The sequence below is a fragment of the Eriocheir sinensis genome, chromosome 63 (assembly GCF_024679095.1).
Source record: "Eriocheir sinensis breed Jianghai 21 chromosome 63, ASM2467909v1, whole genome shotgun sequence".
In the NCBI taxonomy this organism is placed as follows: domain Eukaryota; kingdom Metazoa; phylum Arthropoda; class Malacostraca; order Decapoda; family Varunidae; genus Eriocheir; species Eriocheir sinensis.
In genome coordinates, this window is record NC_066571.1 from 3,600,838 (window position 1) to 3,620,782 (window position 19,945).

At 43.0% G+C, this 19,945-nt stretch overlaps 1 protein-coding gene across 2 annotated transcripts in view; it reads left to right on the top strand.

Annotated features, from left to right (window-relative positions):
* LOC126986866 (ADP-ribosylation factor-like protein 4C) overlaps positions 1-19,945 on the top strand; it is an 88,143-nt gene that overhangs the window by 53,150 nt on the left and 15,048 nt on the right. Inside the window, exon 1 of one of the 2 annotated variants that reach the window (XM_050843330.1) lies at positions 11,817-12,191. The exons of the other annotated variant lie outside the window; for it this stretch is intronic. The gene's annotated coding sequence lies outside the window, so the exon portion shown is untranslated. Of the gene's footprint in view, positions 1-11,816; positions 12,192-19,945 lie in introns of those variants that run through there. 2 annotated transcript variants of the gene reach the window in all.

The window sequence follows — 19,945 nt, forward strand, 5'->3', positions numbered from 1 at the left end:
TCACCACCATAACCCTCAATTCCCTTCATCCTCATCACCACCACTGACTGACACCACAACCACCACCACCACCTCCACCACCAGACACCTCGACCACTAATATCTATCAGACCACTTCCTCTGCATCCACCATCATCACCACTGCCACCATATCCACCACCACATCTACCTCCAAAACTACCCATTCTTCAACACCGTCACCACCATCAGCACCACCACCATCACCCAATCTCCACCTCCCTTGACTCCTTCCACCATCATCTCCATCACCTCCATTCCCTTCACCACCACCACCATCTTCGCCAGCTACCATTATCACCTCCACCTTGTCCTCCTCCTTCTGTTCTTCCTTCATATCATCCTGTTTCTCCTTTTTATCCTTCTCCTCCTCCTCCTCCTCCTCTTCCATATCGTAACCCGAGGACCTGTTTCCGTCAGAGTCATCAAATAAAAGAAAGGAAGCACAATTATAAACAACATGTGATAAAACTCTTTCTTAACCGTGACTTGAAGATCCGTATTGAGAAAGAGACAGCCAGCCAGCCAGACAGCCAGACAGACAGACAGACGCAGACACAGACAGAAGGAGAGACTAAGCAAACGAAAAAATGAAAATAGCGAAACAAAAGAAAGGAGAATAAGCAAAAAAAAGTTAGGTAAATAGAGAAAAGTGCAATACTTACTTAGAAAACGAAAATAGACAGACAGACATAGACAGACAAATAAACAGACGCAGAAAGAGACGGAAGGAGAGACTAAGCAAATGAAAGATGAAAAAAGCGAAACAGAAAAGAAAGAGAAATGAGAAAGGAAAGTTGATGAAAAAGATAACAATATTTACTTAGAAAAAGAAAACAAGCAGACAAATATAAACAGACGCAGACAGAAACAGGAACAGGAGAGACTAATCAAACGAAAGAACAAAAAAATAACGCAACAGATAAGAAAAGAAAAGACGTAAAAGAAAGTTGAGTAAATAAAAAAAGTACAATATTTACTCAGAGAAAGAAGAGCCATATACTTAGCGAAAATTAACCCCGTTTTTTCTGCTCGGGTTGGAGAGTGACCTAAAAACACCTGCTCCGCTATTTTAATGAGAAAATAAGGCGAGGCGTCTGGCGGAGAGAGAGAGAGAGAGAGAGAGAGAGAGAGAGAGAGAGAGAGAATTAAATAGATAAATAGATTGATAGATTACTTATTTGCTTACATGACCACTTACCTACTTACTTACTTACGTACTTATACTTAGAGAGAGAGAGAGAGAGAGAGAGAGAGAGAGAGAGAGAGAGAGAGAGAGAGAGAGAGAGAGAGACCATGACCAACGCGTATATCAAAATTATCTTATCATGCGTTGAGCGAATGATGAGAGAGAGAGAGAGAGAGAGAGAGAGAGAGAGAGAGAGAGAGAGAGAGAGATGCCGCCACAGATCCAGCGGGGACTTGGGAAAATACACGAACAGACAGATTTATGAAGAGCCAAACAAATGTGCCGAGAGGGAGGGCGGAAGACAAGCAGACAGAGACAGGAGGCGGAGACGAGCGCGCGGACGGACTGACAGACGGGGAGGCTGCGATAATACGATGATGGACAGGGAGGCAAACACACAGACAGGAATAAACAGGAAGGCAAACAGACGATCAGAAGAAACAAGTAGTAAAATTCAAACACACATTCATACATACATTAATACATACCTGATTTCTCCACTTCAAAACTCTACACAATCTTTCAGACATCTATTTTCTGATACATACATACATACATACATACATACATACATACACTAATACATACCTGGTTTTTCCACATCACAACTCTACACAACCTTTTAAACATCCATTCTCTGATATATACATACATACATACATACATACATACATTCATACATTCATACATACATACATACCTGATTTCTCTACTTCACACCTCTACACAGCCTTTTAGACATCCATTCTCTGGTACATACATACATACATACATACATACATACATACATACGTTCATACACAATTTCTCCACCTGACTTCTCCATACAGCCTTTTCGACATATTTTTTTTCCTATTCTGATAACACATCCTGTTTTCTTCTACACTAAGCATTCTCGGTCTTTCCTTTCCTCGAATTCTTAACTTCAACTAAAAACTTCATATCTCGTCTCTTACTAAATCAGCTTCCTCGATTTATGAGTATTGTATCATCTCCACCAGTTCCTTTCCTTCCCCCATATGCTAGATGTACAGTACGGTTTTTTCCGCCTCTGTATGGAGTATGCATCTCAAGTGTGAAGGAGTTACACACACACACACACACACACACACACACACACAGCCCTTTTGGTTAATCTTTTCGTCTCTTTACCTCCTCTCCTCTTATTGATCATCTGCTGCCTCCTGAATTCCGCCGCAGAATTACTTTCATTTTTCAACTTTTTTTTTTCGTCGAGATTTCCATGTTAGCTGGTCCTCTGAATTTGTTAACTACATGCCTCCGCCTCTCCTGCGACCTCGCGACACACAACTTTCTACTATCTGGTCTCGATTCTGACCAAATTTCTAATGCCAGAGTTATCCGGTATCTCAGTTCTTTCAGCCCTTTCACTGGATTGAGAAACAGCATTCCTCCACCTGTAATTTCTCTTCCCTGCGACTTAAACGCTTTCAGAAGGAGAGCATCAGGACACTTCTCTACTCTGTATTGATTCTTCTTTTCAAACTTTTTTTTTTCTTTTACAACAAAGGAGACAGCTCAAGGGCACAAAAAAAGAAAACAATAATAAAAAAAAAAGCCCGCTACTCGCTTCTCCTATAAATTATCCCTCTGGTTGTTGGAGTTGTGTTTTGTGTCTATTTTAGATATACGTTTTGCCCTTGAGCTGCCTCTTTTGATGTGAAAAAATAGATATGTAGACGCACATACCCACATGCATTCAATACCCACAAATCATCCACCCACATGCATTTTATACGCACAAATCACGCACATACAAACACACACACATTTAAAGCCTGGCTGATACAGGACGCCCCAAACTGAGACCAATTGAATAACACAGTGACAAACAGAGATGGTCAGAGAGAAGGACAGGCAGAGGTTTAAAACAGACAGGCGAACAGACACGAGCAAGTGGGCGAAATTGATTCACATACGGAAGAATAAACAGAGACAGACAGAGAGAGAAAGACAGAGAGACAGTAACAGATGCATATACAAACACTCGTGGAATATAAACGAAAGAAAGACACGTTTAAATGTTGAGGCGAAGCAGATCTAGGAGGGGGTGGGGGGGAGTGCATGGAAGAGGAGGAGGAGGAGAGAGGGAAGAAGGAGGAGGAGGAAAAAGAGGAGGAAGAGAAGAAGAGGACGAAAAAGCTGCAGAGAAAGAAAAGAGGAAGAAGGAAGATAGTAAAAACGCGAAAAAGATGAAAGGAAAGAGAGAGGAAGAAGGAAAGAGAATGAAAAGGATAAAAAGAGGAGAGGAAGAAGAAAGATGGGAAAGAGAACGAAGGAGAGGAGGCAGAAAGAGAAAAAGAAAAAGAGGAAGAGGATGAGGAGAGGAGGAGGGCGATAAGAAGATGATGTAAAAGATAAAGAGGGAGAGGAGGACAAGGACTATTCGAGGTGGTCACAAGGGGAAGGAGGAGAAAGGGGACGTAGAGGATGAATAGGATGAAGAGGAGGAGAAGGAGGTGGAGGAGGATTAGGAGGGGAGAGTGCATGTCCTATTGGGGATGGGACACAAGGAAAGGGTTGATGGTACCATGGAAGGGGAGGGGGAGGGGGAGGAAAGGGGGGAGAACAGTGCCCGCCGATGAGTCAGAGGCACTCTTGCCCAGCCGTTGAACCGCCGCTGTGGACTCCGGCAATGCTGTACCCTCAGGAATGGCTAGTTGGCACCCTCACCATGACACCACCCCCATCACCACCCATGCATTCCCTTCCCCCTCCTCCTCCTCCTCCTCCTACTCCTACTCCTTTTCCCCCTTCTCACTAAAACCCTCCTCCTCCTCCTCCTCCTCTTCGTATCCACCACTGCCATTACTACATTCTTTCCTCATTTTCCTCCTTATTCTCCTCCTCCTCCTCCTATTTACACCTTCTTACCCTTCCCTGTCTCCCATCCCTCCACGTTCATACCTCCTCCTCCACCACCTGCATGTCTTCCTCCTCCACCTCCTCCCCAAGTCTTCCCACTCAAGCAAGTAAGTCTCTCTCCTTTGCCTGCATCGCCACCTTCCACTTACCATACCCTGCTCCCACTCGCTTTGGCTCTACCTCCTACCCCTCCTCCTCCTCCTCCTCCTGCTGCTGGTGGTGACGTGTCCATGACGTGTAATCGGTGACATCACTCCCTTGGCAGCCAGCCGGGTAGCCACGACCTTCATGCGTCGCCGCGGCTGACTCGCCTGCTAACTGGCAAGCCATTTAAGTCCTGCTGTGTGGGCAACGCGCGCAAGAACGAGAAAAAAAGAGAAAAAAAGAAAAATCCGGTTCAGGGGGCTGGAACACACACACACACGCACACACACACATGGTGACTCACGCTAAAGATGTCACGTTTCCCTGTTTTTGTCGTTGGTGGAAGAGAGGACTCCACCACGAAGCCTCGGTATTAATAAGCAGTGTCACCGCGGCGCAAGAAAAAGGTTCATGATCGGCCAGGCAGCCCCAGGTCCAGGCACGGAGATGGTGAATGCGTTCTAATCAAGCCATCACGACGCGCACTCAGTAAAACATTAATAACTTGAATACGGAATTAAAGGTTCACCGCACACACACACACAAAAAAAAATAAAAAAAATAAAGACGTGAATGGTTTAAATAATCTTTTCGTTCACACATAAATAAACATGTATACAAGATTGGTGGTATGCGTCTCTTCAGTATACCCTACATGATGATAAGATATTTTGTATGCAATTAACAAAAACAAAAATGTGTGTATATACTATTTTTGCTGTTCAGTTATTTCATATCATCATTCTTACCTGATAATCGGAGTGTCTTTAATACCTTCCTGTGACTTAGAATATTTGTTATCTATATCAATTAATTTCAAGAAGCATTATATATTTTACACTTTTCTTCAGTTTTCTTCCTTGCACATGTCTCAAAAGTAAACAGAACTACAACTACTATTATCATCATTGTTATCATTATCAAACTCTCAAGAGGAAAGTATCAAGTCGCCTCTTCATCTAACTTTGATTATCTTTTCGGAACATTCTCTTAACCCGTCCGCTGCGATTGGCACGAACTTCTCCTTCCCTGGTAGCCTGGTAACATACAGTCCCAGGTCTTTCTCTGCCTCTGTGGTGGATAGTGGAGTGTTTCCCATGTGGTATTGGTATGCTGGATTTCCCCTCCCAAGGTTCAGGACTTTACATTTCTCTTCATTGAATTGTAGCAGCCACTTTTTGTTCCATTCCTGTAGCTTGGTGATGTTTGACTGTAGGAAATCCGAAGTCAAAAGGTTAATTCGTTATCCTGTGTGCGTAGAGCCAGTGTTACGTTTTTGGCTTTGTTTTTGTTGATGTTGTATTCGTCTGTCCTTGGCTTCCATCCTCTGCAATGACAACTAAGTAAATAAAGTCTGCATGCGTTACACAACATTTAAGACAGGACACACTCCGCAAATACCCACTGAAAGAATTATACCTCCTCCTGTATTTCTTTCTTTCCCCTTTAACTTCTACACCCACCCTCTTCTGTTATGTACGCACAAAATTATCGAGGTATAATAAGAACACTCAGAAACGGTTCCAATCCCGAGAAACAGAAATATCCGGCAAAGGGCGAGATTCTTAATTAGTAGTTCCTCGTGAAACCAAACAAAGGCGAGGATACCAACTTATACGCAGGGAGAGAGAGAGAGAGAGAGAGAGAGAGAGAGAGAGAGAGAGAGAGAGAAGGTGAACTAGAGACAGAAATGGACTCTCAGCGCAAGAAATCGTGGAGGAAAATAGGAAAACGCAGCTAAATATAAGACGCGGCATCCCCGAACCCGAGCAGGAAAAACACCCTTACTGCGAGCACACACACACACACACACACACACACGGCAGCGGCACCCAATATAAACATTACGCCAACGTGCTCGCTGTGCCAACACTCCTGCATGATGGAGCCAATTACCGTGTGTCACCGCCGAAAAGAGCAACGGGCCGAGAAATAGTCACGTCCTAAGCGCCAACACACACACACACACACACACACACACACACACACACACAGGTCGAGGAGGGCACGCAGTTCAAAACATCGACTTAACACTGAGATGACATAGTTGAAGGTCCTTGCAAACACTCGACATAACAACCACCTCCCCCTCCCCCACCCCTCTCTCTCTCTCTCTCTCTCTCTCTCTCTCTCTCTCTCTCTCTCTCTCTCTCTCTCTCATGCACGCCCACAAAAACAGGCCAGGCAAAGGTCGAGCCGTTCCCTTCAGCAGCAGTGCCGTTGAGGGCTCGTAATTAGTGCAGTTGGACCTGTTAGCGCCGTCATGGTCGCGTGGGTGGGGTGGGGTGGCTTTCCTGTGCCTGGCTATTGTGTTAGTTTTCAGTTAGTTTAGTGAGTTTAGCTTTTCTACGCCTATTCATTTAGCTTTAGTTATGTTATTTATGAGAGGGGGGAAGGAGGTAGAATAGAGGAAGGAGGCGAAGGAAGAAAAAGAGGAAGATGAGGGAGTGGAAGTGTAGAAATAAATGCGGAAAAAAGAAGAAATATGAAAATAGGAGAATAAGAAAAAAGTGTTCGTGTACTGAAAAGGTTCATTACGAGGTAGTTGTAGTTCATTTTAATCAGTTTAGTTTTCCTACTCCTATTCCGTTAGCTTTACTTAGTTTAGATAGTTTAATTATAGGTAGCTTTCTTTTTTTGCGGTAAAGGAAATAAACGGAAGGCTGAAGACAAAACAATGATAATAATAAGTCCGCAGCACGCTCATTCTACTTTTAAAACAGAGAATGCCCAAAGAAAAGGTGGTCCCCCCAAAGCACTCATCTTGTTTATACGTTTATTTGTGCGTGTAGGAAAACATTCACCAACTATTCACGTCTTTCATGTTTTTTTTTTTTTTGTGTGTAGTGAACCATTAATTAGTTGTTCAAGTTATTAATATTTTTGTGTGTGTGTAGTGAACCATTAATTAGTTGTTCAAGTTATTAGTATTTTTGCAAGTGAGCGTCGTGATGCCTTGATTAGAATGCATTTATCATCTCTTCGCGCCTAAAGCCCATATTCTTAAACGTACCGGCATCTCAGTTCGCCAGTTTGAAAAGACTCGTAGAAGATGCTGGGGGGTTTCAGGGACATTTTCGATTTTGGTGATAGTTTTACACGGCTTCTGAACCAGGATCAAATGAAAGCACCTCGATATTGGGGAGCAGAAGAAAGCACCTCGTTATTCAGTTTACTCCCGACGCAGCGAAATGACGGTCGATTCTATATTTGAAAGAGTAAATGCGAATACCATCAACTCCTTCAAATATAGAATCGACCGTCATTTCGCTGCGTCGGGAGTAAACTGAATATCGAGGTGCTTTCGTCTGCTCCTCAAGCCCCAAGTGGCTGTCGAGCAGATTAAATCACCAAAGAGGGCGACCTCGTAATGAGCCAATAGGGTTTCTGTTGCCTGCATTTCCATGTGTCCATGTGTCCATGAGCGGGAAAAAACACCCGTGAAAACCCAGTTACTCTTCTCGGTGGTCTCGGAAAGTAATGGGAGACTGACAGAAAACGTGAAGCTGTCGGGAGCGAATCATGAACCTGTTTTTCTTCAAGCCACGATGACACTGCTTATTACTTGCCTATTGAGTCGGTTTTCAGTTAATTTTTACTTTAGTTAGTTTAGTATGGATTAGCGATTTTTTTTATTCACAGCAAGGGAGACAGCTTAATTAAGGGCTTAGTTAAGTTAGTTTAGTATGAATTAGCGATTTTTTTATTCAGAGCAAGGGAGGCAGCTTAATTAAGGGCTTAGTTTAGTTAGTTTAGTATGAATTAGCGATTTTTTTATTCACAGCAAGGGAGACAGCTAAATTAAGGGCTTAGTTTGGTTAGTTTAGTATGAATTAGCGATTTTTTTTATTCACAGCAAGGGAGGCAGCTTAATTAAGGGCTTAGTTTAGTTAGTTTAGTATGAATTAGCGATTTTTTTATTCACAGCAAGGGAGATCGCTAAATTAAGGGCTTAGTCTAGTTAGTTTAGTATGAATTAGCGATTTTTTTATTCACAGCAAGGGAGATCGCTAAATTAAGGGCTTAGTTTAGTTAGTTTAGTATGAATTAGCGATTTTTTTTATTCACAGCAAGGGAGGCAGCTTAATTAAGGGCTTAGTTTAGTTAGTTTAGTATGAATTAGCGATTTTTTTTATTCACAGCAAGGGAGGCAGCTTAATTAAGGGCTTAGTTTAGTTAGTTTAGTATGAATTAGCGATTTTTTTATTCACAGCGAGGGAGATCGCTAAATTAAGGGCTTACTTTAGCTAGTTTAGTATGAATTAGCGATTTTTTTTATTCACAGCAAGGGAGATCGCTAAATTAAGGGCTTACTTTAGTTAGTTTAGTATGAATTAGCGATTTTTTTATTCACAGCAAGGGATCAGCAATAAGGCTTTACTTTTAGTTAGTTTATATGAAATTAGCGATTTTTTAATTAAGGGCTTAGTTAAGTTAGTTTAGTATGAATTAGCGATTTTTTTATTCACAGCAAGGGAGGCAGGTTAATTAAGGGCTTAGTTTAGTTAGTTTAGTATGGATCAGCGATTTTTTTAAATTCACAGCAAGGGCAAAAAAACAACAAAAATAGCAACAAAGAAGCCCGCTATCGGCTGCTCCAACAAAGGAAAGGACAGCGAGAGACCAGAGGAGAGGTCAAGTTCAGGTGGATAGTTAATTTTCTTTCTTTTTTGCGGGAAAGGAAATATACCAGAGGCTGAGAATAGTATAAAATAAAGTCCACAAAACGCTGGCTCTACTATGAAAACTAAACCCCCCAAGGAAAAGTTAGTGCCAAAAACGCAAAAGAAATATGCACCTCGTTGCTGTTTTTAGGGTGAGGCCAGGAGGGGCTTTTTCAGGGTTCATTTACCACCCTTGCCAGATTATCGTACTCAGAGCCGCGTATATACCGGTTTCTTCCCCATAACTGTTGCCATCACCGATAATTAACCATTTAAACGATAACTATATATGAAGGGTGTTATCTGGGTGATGAAAGCAATTATTGGGTCGGAAATCGGCAAATATGAGAGGCAGAGTACGACAATCTGGTTACGTTGTATGACATTTACCTGTTTTGCTTGGATTGGTCCGTGAATTTCTTGGGTTGTGAGGCAGGGACCGTTTTTCCGAACTTCATTTTCTACATCTTATTCCTTTATTCTTTGTTGTGGGAGACGCTGAGTGCTGTTTTTGAGTCCATTTACCATTTTTACTTTATATTTTTCCTTTTTCTTTCTTTGTGAAGTGACATAGAGATATTATTTTGCAAAGGTCATTTATCGGTTCTGCTTTATCCCTTTATTTATTACGGTTCATGACAAATAATGCATCTTCTTTATTTCATATTTTTTAATTAGTTATTCGTTTATTCTTTGAAGGGTGAAAGACCTTTTTTTTATAAGTTCATTCACCAACTTTTCGTTATTTTATCAACTTATTCTTTAGGAGAGAGAACAAAGGACGACATTTCATTGTTCGCATGTATATTTCCATTCATTCTCATTAATTAATTTTAAAACAATAAAACTCAGGTAGCGTTCCTTTAGAGTTCATTCCTAGAGGCATAAATCAGGCAGCGTCGCCACGGAGTTCACTTATATTTGTACACGGAGACGCAAAGAGAAGGCATTCCCAGGAAGAGAGATTCAAGGTTAGGCTTTCCTCCAAGACTTGCATTTCTGAGGAAGGCACGAGCTGGCACGGGGAGGCGGGGGGGAGAGGAGGCGGGTCTATCCAACACGTCATTTATTTATGGTGTGTGTGTGTGTGTGTGTGTGTGTGTGTGTGTGTGTGTGTGTGTGTAAGCGTAAATACATGGGTGACTTTTTTTAGGGGAAGCTTTCTATTCTCGTATGTTGAAGCCAGGAGACAAGGGGTAAAATTTAGACCTGTTGCCTTCCTCCTCTTCCTCTTCTTTCCTCTCCCATCCTCTCCTTTCTCCTTCTCCTGGTCCTCCTCTTTCTCCTTCACCATCTCTTCCTCCCTTCCCTACCCCTGCTTTTCCATTTCCTCCTCCTCTTCCTCTTCCTCCTCTTCCTCCTCCTCCTCCTTTTTCTACCCCTGCTTTTCCACATCCTCCTCCTCCTCCTTCTCCATTTTCTACCCCTGCTTTTCCACATCCTCCTCCTCCTCCTCTTCCTCCTTCTTCCTCCTCCTCCTCCTCTACCTCCTCCTCCTCTACCTCCTCCTCTATCTATTTCTTACGTGATTTGCCTTTCATGTTAATCCGGAAAACGTGAACTTAAAAAAAAGAGAAAAGAGAAAATAGAGAAAAAAATTAGAAAAACTGATATGATTTGAAACTTGAATTATGCATTTTTCTTTTCCCCTTTTTTTGTGGTTATTTTTTTTAGGTTAACCGTTTTCTTGACCTTTTCTCTCGACCTTTTCTCTGTTTTTTTCTTATTAGTTTTTTTGTTTTTTTTGGTGTTTTAGGTTTTAAGATGGTGTGGTGTCGTTAATCTCTCTCTCTCTCTCTCTCTCTCTCTCTCTCTCTCTCTCTCTCTCTCTCTCTCTCTCTCTCTCTCTCTCTGCCAAAAATGTCTCTTACGTCTGATTAAAAGCGATCAAAGAAAACGGGAGTCGGGCGATTTAGGGGATTAGATTCTTGTGAAAATATTCGTCACAACCTTTCTCCTCCTCCTCCTCCTCCTCCTCCTCCTTCTCCGCATTCCAGTGTGGTGTGGGTCGTGAGGTGCGGGGGGTGGGGGGGAAGGGGTAAGGGAGATAGGGGAAAGGGGGGGAATGGAGGTTGTAACATGATCAGTCGTGGGGGGGAGGGGGAGAGGGAAGGTAACAAGCATCCCTCCTCCTCCTCCTCCTCCTCCTCCTCTCTCTCAGCGACTCCCATACCTCCCTCTCTCTTTCTCCTTCTCCCTTCCTCCATCCTCCTCCTCCTCCTCCTCCTCCTCCTCTCCTCTCAGCGACTCCCATACCTCCTTCTCTCTTTCTCCTTCTCCCTTCATCCATCCTCCTCCTCCTCCTCCTCCTCCTCCTTCTCACGAAATTCTATAACTAGCATCCCCCCTTCCCCCCCACGATTCTCTCTCCCTCCTCCTCTCCTCCCTCTCTTCTCCTCCTCCTCCCCCTACCCGTTTGACCCTATTATTATTATTATCATTATTATTATTATTAGTGGTGGTGGTGTTTTTGCCATTGTTTTTGTTGTTCCCAGGTAAATTTCACCTGTTAGAGGGTAAATGGTGTTAATAATGCAGATAATAATGATAATAATAATGATAATAATGATAATGATAATAATAGTATTGATAATGAAGCTCACTATCACTATACATCGCACTATCTTCATCACTATCACCATTATCACCACCACCACCACCACCACCACCACCACCTATAACATTCCTCCCCTCCCTCCTCTCCCCATCTCCCTCTCAGCTGTTATCACCACGACCCGCCTCTCCTTCCCTCCCCTCCCCTATTCCTCACCCTCTTACCTCCCTCCCTCCCTTCCTCCCCTCGCCCTCTCACCCTCTCACTCACTCCCTTGTACTACCTCTCTCTACCTTCCCTTCCTCCCTCCCTCCATCGGTTACCACACTCAGACCGCATTTATAAAGAGGCGAGTTTGGACAATCCCGCTCAGTGTCTCCGCGGAAGCCAGAGGGAAAGGGTGGATTTGACGACGGTGGCACAGGAGGTGTTGCCAGAAGTGGGGACTCCCTTGACGCGCGCACACACGCCTCACCACCTCGCTAACCTAGATCACGTCGACTCCGCTGTCTGCTCCTGCTTGCCACGCCTGCTGGAACTTCTACTCCTGCTGCTGGTGACTCAACGCAAGTGGTGATAAGACTGACGCTCAAGTGATTTAGCGTATAGCGAGGCGAAGGCATACCTGGAGAGTGTGTTCGTTACCTGTTGATTAACCTCACCGTCGCCGCCTGCACCGTCCACTCTGCATTTGTGAAGCGGGGATATTGAAAAGGATTAAACTTAGACACCCAAGGTAGGTTAGTCGTGTGTTGTGTGGCAGTTGCGGTGTGTTGCGAGTCAGTTGTGTGGGTATAGTGATTAGGTGTGTTAGGAGTAGCCTGTCGGAGCGAGAAAGCGGACATATAGAGATGGGATCAAACTTCAGCACATAAAGCTTGTTGTTGTGTTGAGTTGAGTGTTATGTTGCAGGGTCAGTTATTGTGTGTTGCGAGTATGTTTTGAGTTACCTGTCCGAGTGTGGAAGCGGATGCACTCAGAACGGATAGATCCCCAACATATAAGGCTTGTTGCTGTGTTGAATGTTGTGTTGCAGGATCAGCTTCGTGAGTATAGTGTGTTGCGAGTATGTTTTGAGTTACCTGTCGAGTGTTAAAGCGGATATACTCGGAACGGATCGAGCCCCAACATATAAGGCTTGTTGTGTGTCGAGAGCAGGAGTGTTGTGTTGCGCGTCAGCTGAGTGGGCAGTGTTGCAGGTGTGTGGGGCGTCAGGTGTCGGGTGCGGGCAGCGGTGCGTGTCGGGTCAGCCTTGGGACGCTTGAGAGTAACCTAACCTTTCCCAAGCCGATGAAGCGAGGCGGGAAGCACACCTGGCTGCCGAGTTCCCCTGCCCCTGCTACTGCTACTACCCTCCTGACCCCTGCCGTGCCCCTGCAACTGCTATTTCCATTGGTCCTGCCCCTCCCCATGTTATCGCTACTACCCTCCTAACCCTTTCCTCAATACCTGTTCCTGTTATTGCCCGCTACTACTGTTCTTTCCTCTATTCCTACTGTTATTGCCCTTTCTCCTGCTGGTATTGCCCCTGCCCCCTGCTCCTCCTGCTACTGCTCTGCCCCTGTTCCTCCTGCTGTTTCTAGCGCTGACTTCATATCGCAAAGGTCAGAGGAAGTTCATTGATTATGGCGGGACATTATTTTTATCTCGTTCGTATATTTTTGCTTTTAATTGATAGTGACGCCGTGAAAGGTTACGTACAGGATGCTGACGGCTGTTCTTACCTGTGTATAATACCTGGAACTCACTGATTGGTTGTTGTTTTCTTTGTATTCTCTATTGCACGGGGATTTTAATTGATTTTTTGTTTTGTTTTGTTTTGATTCTTACCTGTGTATTACCTGGAACTCGCTAACTGGTTGTTGTTTTCTTTGTATTGCTCCATTGCACTGGGATTTTAATTGATTTTTTTAATGTTTTGTTTTTCGTTCTTTTTGGTTGTATCTTTTGGGGGGTGAATGCGTAGTGCGTGCGTGGCGGCGTGCGAAGTTACGTCATGTTGTGTTTACGTTCATTACTCGGCGAAGGTGTGCGTATCCGTGGCCTTACCTTATCTTACGGGGCTCCAGGTAATCTCCAGGGCTTACACGCCTCGCCTCGCCTCGCCTCCTGCTCCACCCCAAGGCCGCGCACACGACGCAGCCTTGGCCCATACTCTTAAAACGTATCATGCTCGACTATTTCCCAAGCCCACAGAGAAGATTAACAAGGTCCTCATGAGTGATTTTCCCCTTTCAACGTGCAGAAGTCGTGTAAAACTATCACTAGGATCACAAAACAGTCCAATAGAATCCTAGGTAATTCCACAAGAGGCTTTTCAAACGTGCGAACTCTTAAAACGTATCATGCTCGACTATTTCCCAAGGCCACAGAGAAGATTAACAGGGTTTTCATGAGTGATTTTCCCCTTTCAAAGTGCAGAAGTCGTATAAAACTATCACTAGGATCACAAAACAGTCCAATAGAATCCTAGGAACTTCAAGAGGCTTTTCAAACATGCGAACTGAGGCGCAGACACGTTTAAAAATAGAGCTCAAAGTCGTCCTGTGCCACATAGATTTGAGGCGTCGACATGTCCCGTGACTGAACCATGCATTAATGACAGGCGTGAGGGAGCGACCAAGCAAGTTAATCAAGGCAGCGAGGTCTTCATTAGTGAGTCAACAGTAAACAGTAAAAAGTCAGCAGCATACGAGGAAAGACTCAAACAGTTAAACTTACATTCTCTACAAAGGCGAAGGGTGCGAGGAGACATAATCGAGGTTTATAAATGGATGAAGGGCTTTAATAAGGGGGATATTTATAAGGTTTTGTTGGTAAGAGAACCTGGTAGGACACGAAGTAATGGGTTTAAATTGGATAAATTCAGATTCAACAGGGACATAGGCAAAAATTGGTTTACTAACAGGGTGGTGGATGAGTGGAATAGGCTTAGCAGTCATGTGGTGAGTGCCAATACAATTGTCACATTCAAAAATAGATTAGATAAACTCATGGACAGCGATATTAGGTGGGGTTAGATACACGGGAGCTTAGGTTCAAAGGAGCTGCCTTGTACAGGCCTACCGGCCTCTTGCAGACTCCTGCGTTCTTATGTTCTTCATTCTTATTTAGCGTCGTATTCTTAACACTTCGGCGTCCAACTACACATATTTGTCAAGGCTTTCGTAGGAGTTTGTGACATTTCCAAGAGGAGTTTTTTTACCCTTCTGGTAGTTCCACCTTTCTTTTGTACCGTGAAGCTAAAAAAAATACTCATTAGAAAGCGATTGATCTCTTTTTCGGCCTCTGGAAATGGTTGATGTAAGGGGTGGCAGCGTCTGGCAATACCTACCTTAGTCTCCATGGATAGAAATATATACTCCCACTGAGTCCCAAATTGAGTAGTAGTGTGCGGGAGATTAATGGAAGGAATGAGTGAATCTATTAATATATTGAATAAATGAATCAGAAATAAGTCAGAGTATCTTTCTTTTGCCTTTTCTCCTAATCGTATATCTCAAACACTAAATCCCTCGCACTGAACCTCAAATTAGTTACAGTGAGAGAGAGAGAGAGAGAGAGAGAGAGAGAAATATATAAACAAGGTATTAAGTGTATAAATTAGTCAACATATCAGTATTTTTTTTTTCTTTTTCTTTTCTTGTCTTCGTATGTACCTCCGAGACTCACTCAAATTAATTAAAGTATTGCATTAACCTCTCGCCCTGTGTGTGTGTGTGTGTGTGTGTGTGTGTGTGTGTGTGTGTGTGTGTGTCTCCATAAAACTTGTATTCCTCTTGAGTAAACGTGTATAATTCTCTCTCTCTCTTTTTTTTTTTTTTACATCAGAGGACACGGCTCAAGGGCAACAAAAAGGGGACAAAAAAAAAAAAAAGCCCGCTACTCGCCGCTCCCATAAAAGATAAAAGTAAAGATTAGCCAAAAGAGGTCAAATCCGCTATGTTTTCTCTTTTTTTGGTCCATTAATTTGTGTGGGTACCTTTGTAACAGCGTGTGTGGAAACAAGGAGGAGGGGGAAGGGTATTATATCCTTAGAACTTGTATACATCTTTACTAAACGTGTCCCCATCCTTGTATCTAAAATTCGTGCAGTGCTTTCATCGTTTTGGTCCACTAATTTGTGTCTACCATAGCAGTTATGTCTACCATTGTGTCTACCATTCCAATTATGTCCTTAGAACTCGGATACGTCTTCACTGAACGTATCCTCATTATTGTATCTGAAATTCATGCAGTGCTTTCATTGTTTTGGTCCACTAATTTGTGTCCATTGCAACTGTGTATATATTTTTCTCCTTAGAACTTGTATTCCTCCTAATGAGCGTGTATCTGCCCCTGGATCCGAAAATTCATGCAGTGCTTTCCTCGTTTTGGTCCACTAATTTTTGTCTACCATTGCAATCGTGTGTATATTTTTGCCATTAGAACTTGTATTCCTCCTAATGAGCGTGTATCTGCCCTTGGATCCGAAAATTCTTGCAAGGCTTTCACTTTATATGGTCCAGTGATTTTTGTGTACCCTTCAACTCTGGGTGTGTGAGTCCCTCAAAGTTGTGCTACCCTGTCTTCATCCTTATATCCAAAAATTCTCCTTCGTTAGCTTTCACATGTTCGGTCCACTGATTCACCCTTGGCCTCGTTATGTAAGGCTTCGTATCTACGCTTTGAAATTTGTGTAATGTCTTGTAACTTGTAATTTAGGAGCAGTAAATAGCGGGCTTTTTTTTTTTTTTTTTTTTTTTTGGTGTTTTCTTTTTTTTACGCTCTTGCACTGTCTCCTCTGCTGTTAAAAAAAAAAAAAAAAACTTTCCATTCCCACGAGATCATTATTTTGCCTCATACCCTCAAGTGCCCACATCTTCCACCTTGGGACTAATTCACCCTTGGCCCCGTTTTTGCTTTGAGTGGGACTTTGTTTAACTCATGGGACTGTGTGTACAAGCTCGCCACTTTACATAATTTACCCCTGAAACAAACCACTCACCTTGTCTCATAATTTAGCCTTGAGACGCAAATATAAGAGTTAGCCATAGAGTATTATGATATCCACTTCGCGTAAAAACAGAGGAAGTGAGTACATTTTGGAGGTCATTGCAAGGTCCCCTCAGCCCGTGTGTGAGGAAATGGGGAAATGGTACTTAATCGACGAACTGACGAAGACATACAAGGAAGAAAGGGTAGAGAAACAATCGTATGCTCTCGTGATAGGAAGTTAGGCAGGTGAGGTATTTTCGGTAAGGAGGAAGAGAGAAAAAGCGTGTATATATGTAATAGGAAGTCAGGTATGTAAGGTATTTCAGTAATCCCAAGACAGAGGAAACAGAAGCATATAGATGAGGAATTACCAAAGATAAAAGCCAACCTAACCGCCAGGAAAAAAATGGAAACATGTAGTTGAAAGTTTACCTGAGATAAAAGAATAAATAGCAAGTTATCAGAGAAAGCCAACAAAAAAATAGCACACTTAATACAGAATTTAAAGAGTTAGAAGGAGAAGTAAAGTAAAAATAAAGGTAACTGTTAGAGTAAGTTAACAAAAATATTATCACAAATTACTAGAGGATAAAAAAAGTTAGAAATAATGGAAAAAAAAAATCATTCTCCCAAGTTATTAGAAACTGCTGAGTTAGGAAGAGAAGTAAAGTTAAACGTTTGAAAAAAAAAAACTCACAAACTGTTTAAACATGTAAAAAAAAGCTTAAAAAATACCAGCAGCAAATGTAAGTAAGAACCTGAGAGGAGAAAATTATCCCTATGCACAGTTCAAAACGTCATTGCCATAAACATCCCTCCGCACATCAACCTGCCAGCCTTTGCCACGGCACGGGAGGGAGGTGGGGTTAAGTCACTCCCTCGACTCAGGCTTCTGCTCCCTGGCTTTGCTTAATCGCCTTAGTCTTAACATTCGACACCAAGAACTCGTATTTCGCCCATAAACCTTAACCCTTCACTCCCTGCTGCGGGGGGAATATCACACTACTTTTAAATATTTTCGTGTTTTAACCTTCTCTCTCCATATATCTTGTCCTGTAAATCTACCTTAAGTCATCAGTCTCAGTATCCTTCACTTATGCTACGGGATTAATGTTTGTGTACTATTAAATATTTTCGCCTTTTAGCCTCTGCATATCTCATTCTATCAAGGCCCTTAATCTCTATAGCGTGTAAAGAATTCCTGTATTGTGCTTGTTTTGTCTGCCTGGAATTCTGGTACTTCGTTTACATATTTCGATGTTAACATATTTCGTTCTATCCAAGCCCTTAATCTCAATAGCGCGTAAAGAATTCCTGTATTATTCTTGTTTTGTCTGCCTGGAATTCGGGTACTTCGTCTAGATATTTCGACATTAATCTTTCTTTCCATATCTCGTTCTCTTTAAACCTCCTAAAGTCTTTAATCTCAATAGCCCGTAAAGAATTCCCGTACTGTGTTTACGTTTTACCCGCTTAGAATGTGTCCACTTCGTATAAATATTTTCCCCCGTAATCTTTCTCCTCTGCATATCTCCTCCTGAAAGCCCACCAAAGCCCCCAATCTCAATGTTACGTAAAGAACTCATGTGCTTTGTTAATGTTTTATCTTCTTGAGCCTTATAAAGCCTTCACTCTTTCTGCTACTTAAAAATATTTCCATCTTTTTTTAGTTTATTTCGTCACTGAAGCCTTCCTCCATATGTCATGTAAATCTCCCAAAGCCTTCCTACTCCCTACTTTTAATGTCCTTTCGTCTATACATTTCGTCCATGAACCATTTTTCCTACATATTTTCGTCCATTAAATATCCCAAAGCCTTCCCACTCCCTACTTTTAATGTCCTTTCGTTTATACATTTCATCCATGAGCCATTTTTCCTACATATTTTCGTCCATTAAATATCCGACAGTCTCCCTACTACGCAAAAAAATAACGTCCATCTTGAGTCCATATGTTTCGTTATCGACCTTTTTTTTTGTATTGATATAACGTCCTCTGACACACCCACACACACACCCATACACCCACCCGCCAGCCCACAACTGACCTCAACCTTCCCACCCACCTTCCAACCCACCCATATACGTCTTAATCACCCTCCTTTCCCCCTAAATCTCTCGAAATCTTCACTCTCAGAACTACGGGGAAAGGAACCCATGTACCACTCCGTTCACATTTCTCGCCTTACCGATAACAGGACCCGTATAAGGTGTCACATGAAGATTTATTGCCCCGCGCTCACTCACGCGTCCGAACTTATAAGAACATAAGAACGTAAGGAGTCTGCAAGAGGCCGGTTATAGAACATTGCATTAGATCCCTCAAACCATCCAGTCCTTACCTTCCAATACTACTAACAGTGTGATCAGACTCCACGATGTTTTCTTCTTGTATTGGCATTTGAGGGATTGAAATTTGTACATGAACCCTTTTTCAGTCAGTTATGAGCATTTTAGGGTCAAATTTTACAGTAAACATTAGGATCCCTCAAATCATTCAGTCCATACCCTTGAACACTACTATACAATGCGATCATAAACCCTTTTTCAGTCAGTTATGAGCATTTTAGGGTCAAATTTTACAGTAAACATTAGGATCCCTCAAATCATTCATTCCATACCCTTGAACACTGCTAACAATGCGATCAAACTCCACGATGCCAGCAATATTTCTTCCTTCTCGTATTGGCATTAAAGGGGTTGGATTCCGCCCATGAACCCTTTTTCAATCAGTTATGAGCACTTTAGGGTCAAATTGTACCGTAAACATTACCACTGTATCCCTCAAATCATTCAGTCCCTACCCTTGAACACTACTAACAATGCGATCAGACTCCACGATGGTCACAGGTTTTATTTTCTTTACGTATTTTGCATCTGAGTGACTGAATTTTGCCCATACACTATTTTTTCTTTCTCTCGTATTAGCATTTAGGGTCAGTCTCGCCCGTACCTATTGAAGCTCATTATTGCACACTCAGAATTAATGTCGGTAGAGTTGCCCAATCATGTTCTCGGCTCAGTAGGCCTCACGATCGCCCTCCAAGCCTGATATTCACCACTAAGCGTTTTACATCACCTCCACCCCCCCCTCCCACCACCACCACCACCGTGAGTCATGCCCGCCCTCCGACACACCCACGCACACACCCATACACTCACCCGCCAGCCCATACTTGACCTCAACCTTCCCACCCACCCTCCAACCCACCCATTTACGTCTTAACCAACCTCCGTTCCCCCCTTACTCTCCTGCCCACCCACCTACTTCCACTCATCAATCCGCCCACCCATAAAACGACCTCAACTTTCCCTCCCTTCCACCCACCCATCTACATCTCTACCCCCCCCCCCTACAAACTATCCCACTCTTATTCCCCTTCCTCCTTACCCATCTACTTTCTCTCCCACCTAAACGCCCACCCACAGATGCCCTCAACTTTACCACCCACGCTCCCACCCACCCACCTACGTCTCAGCCGCCCACAAACTAGCACACCCTTACACTTTTACT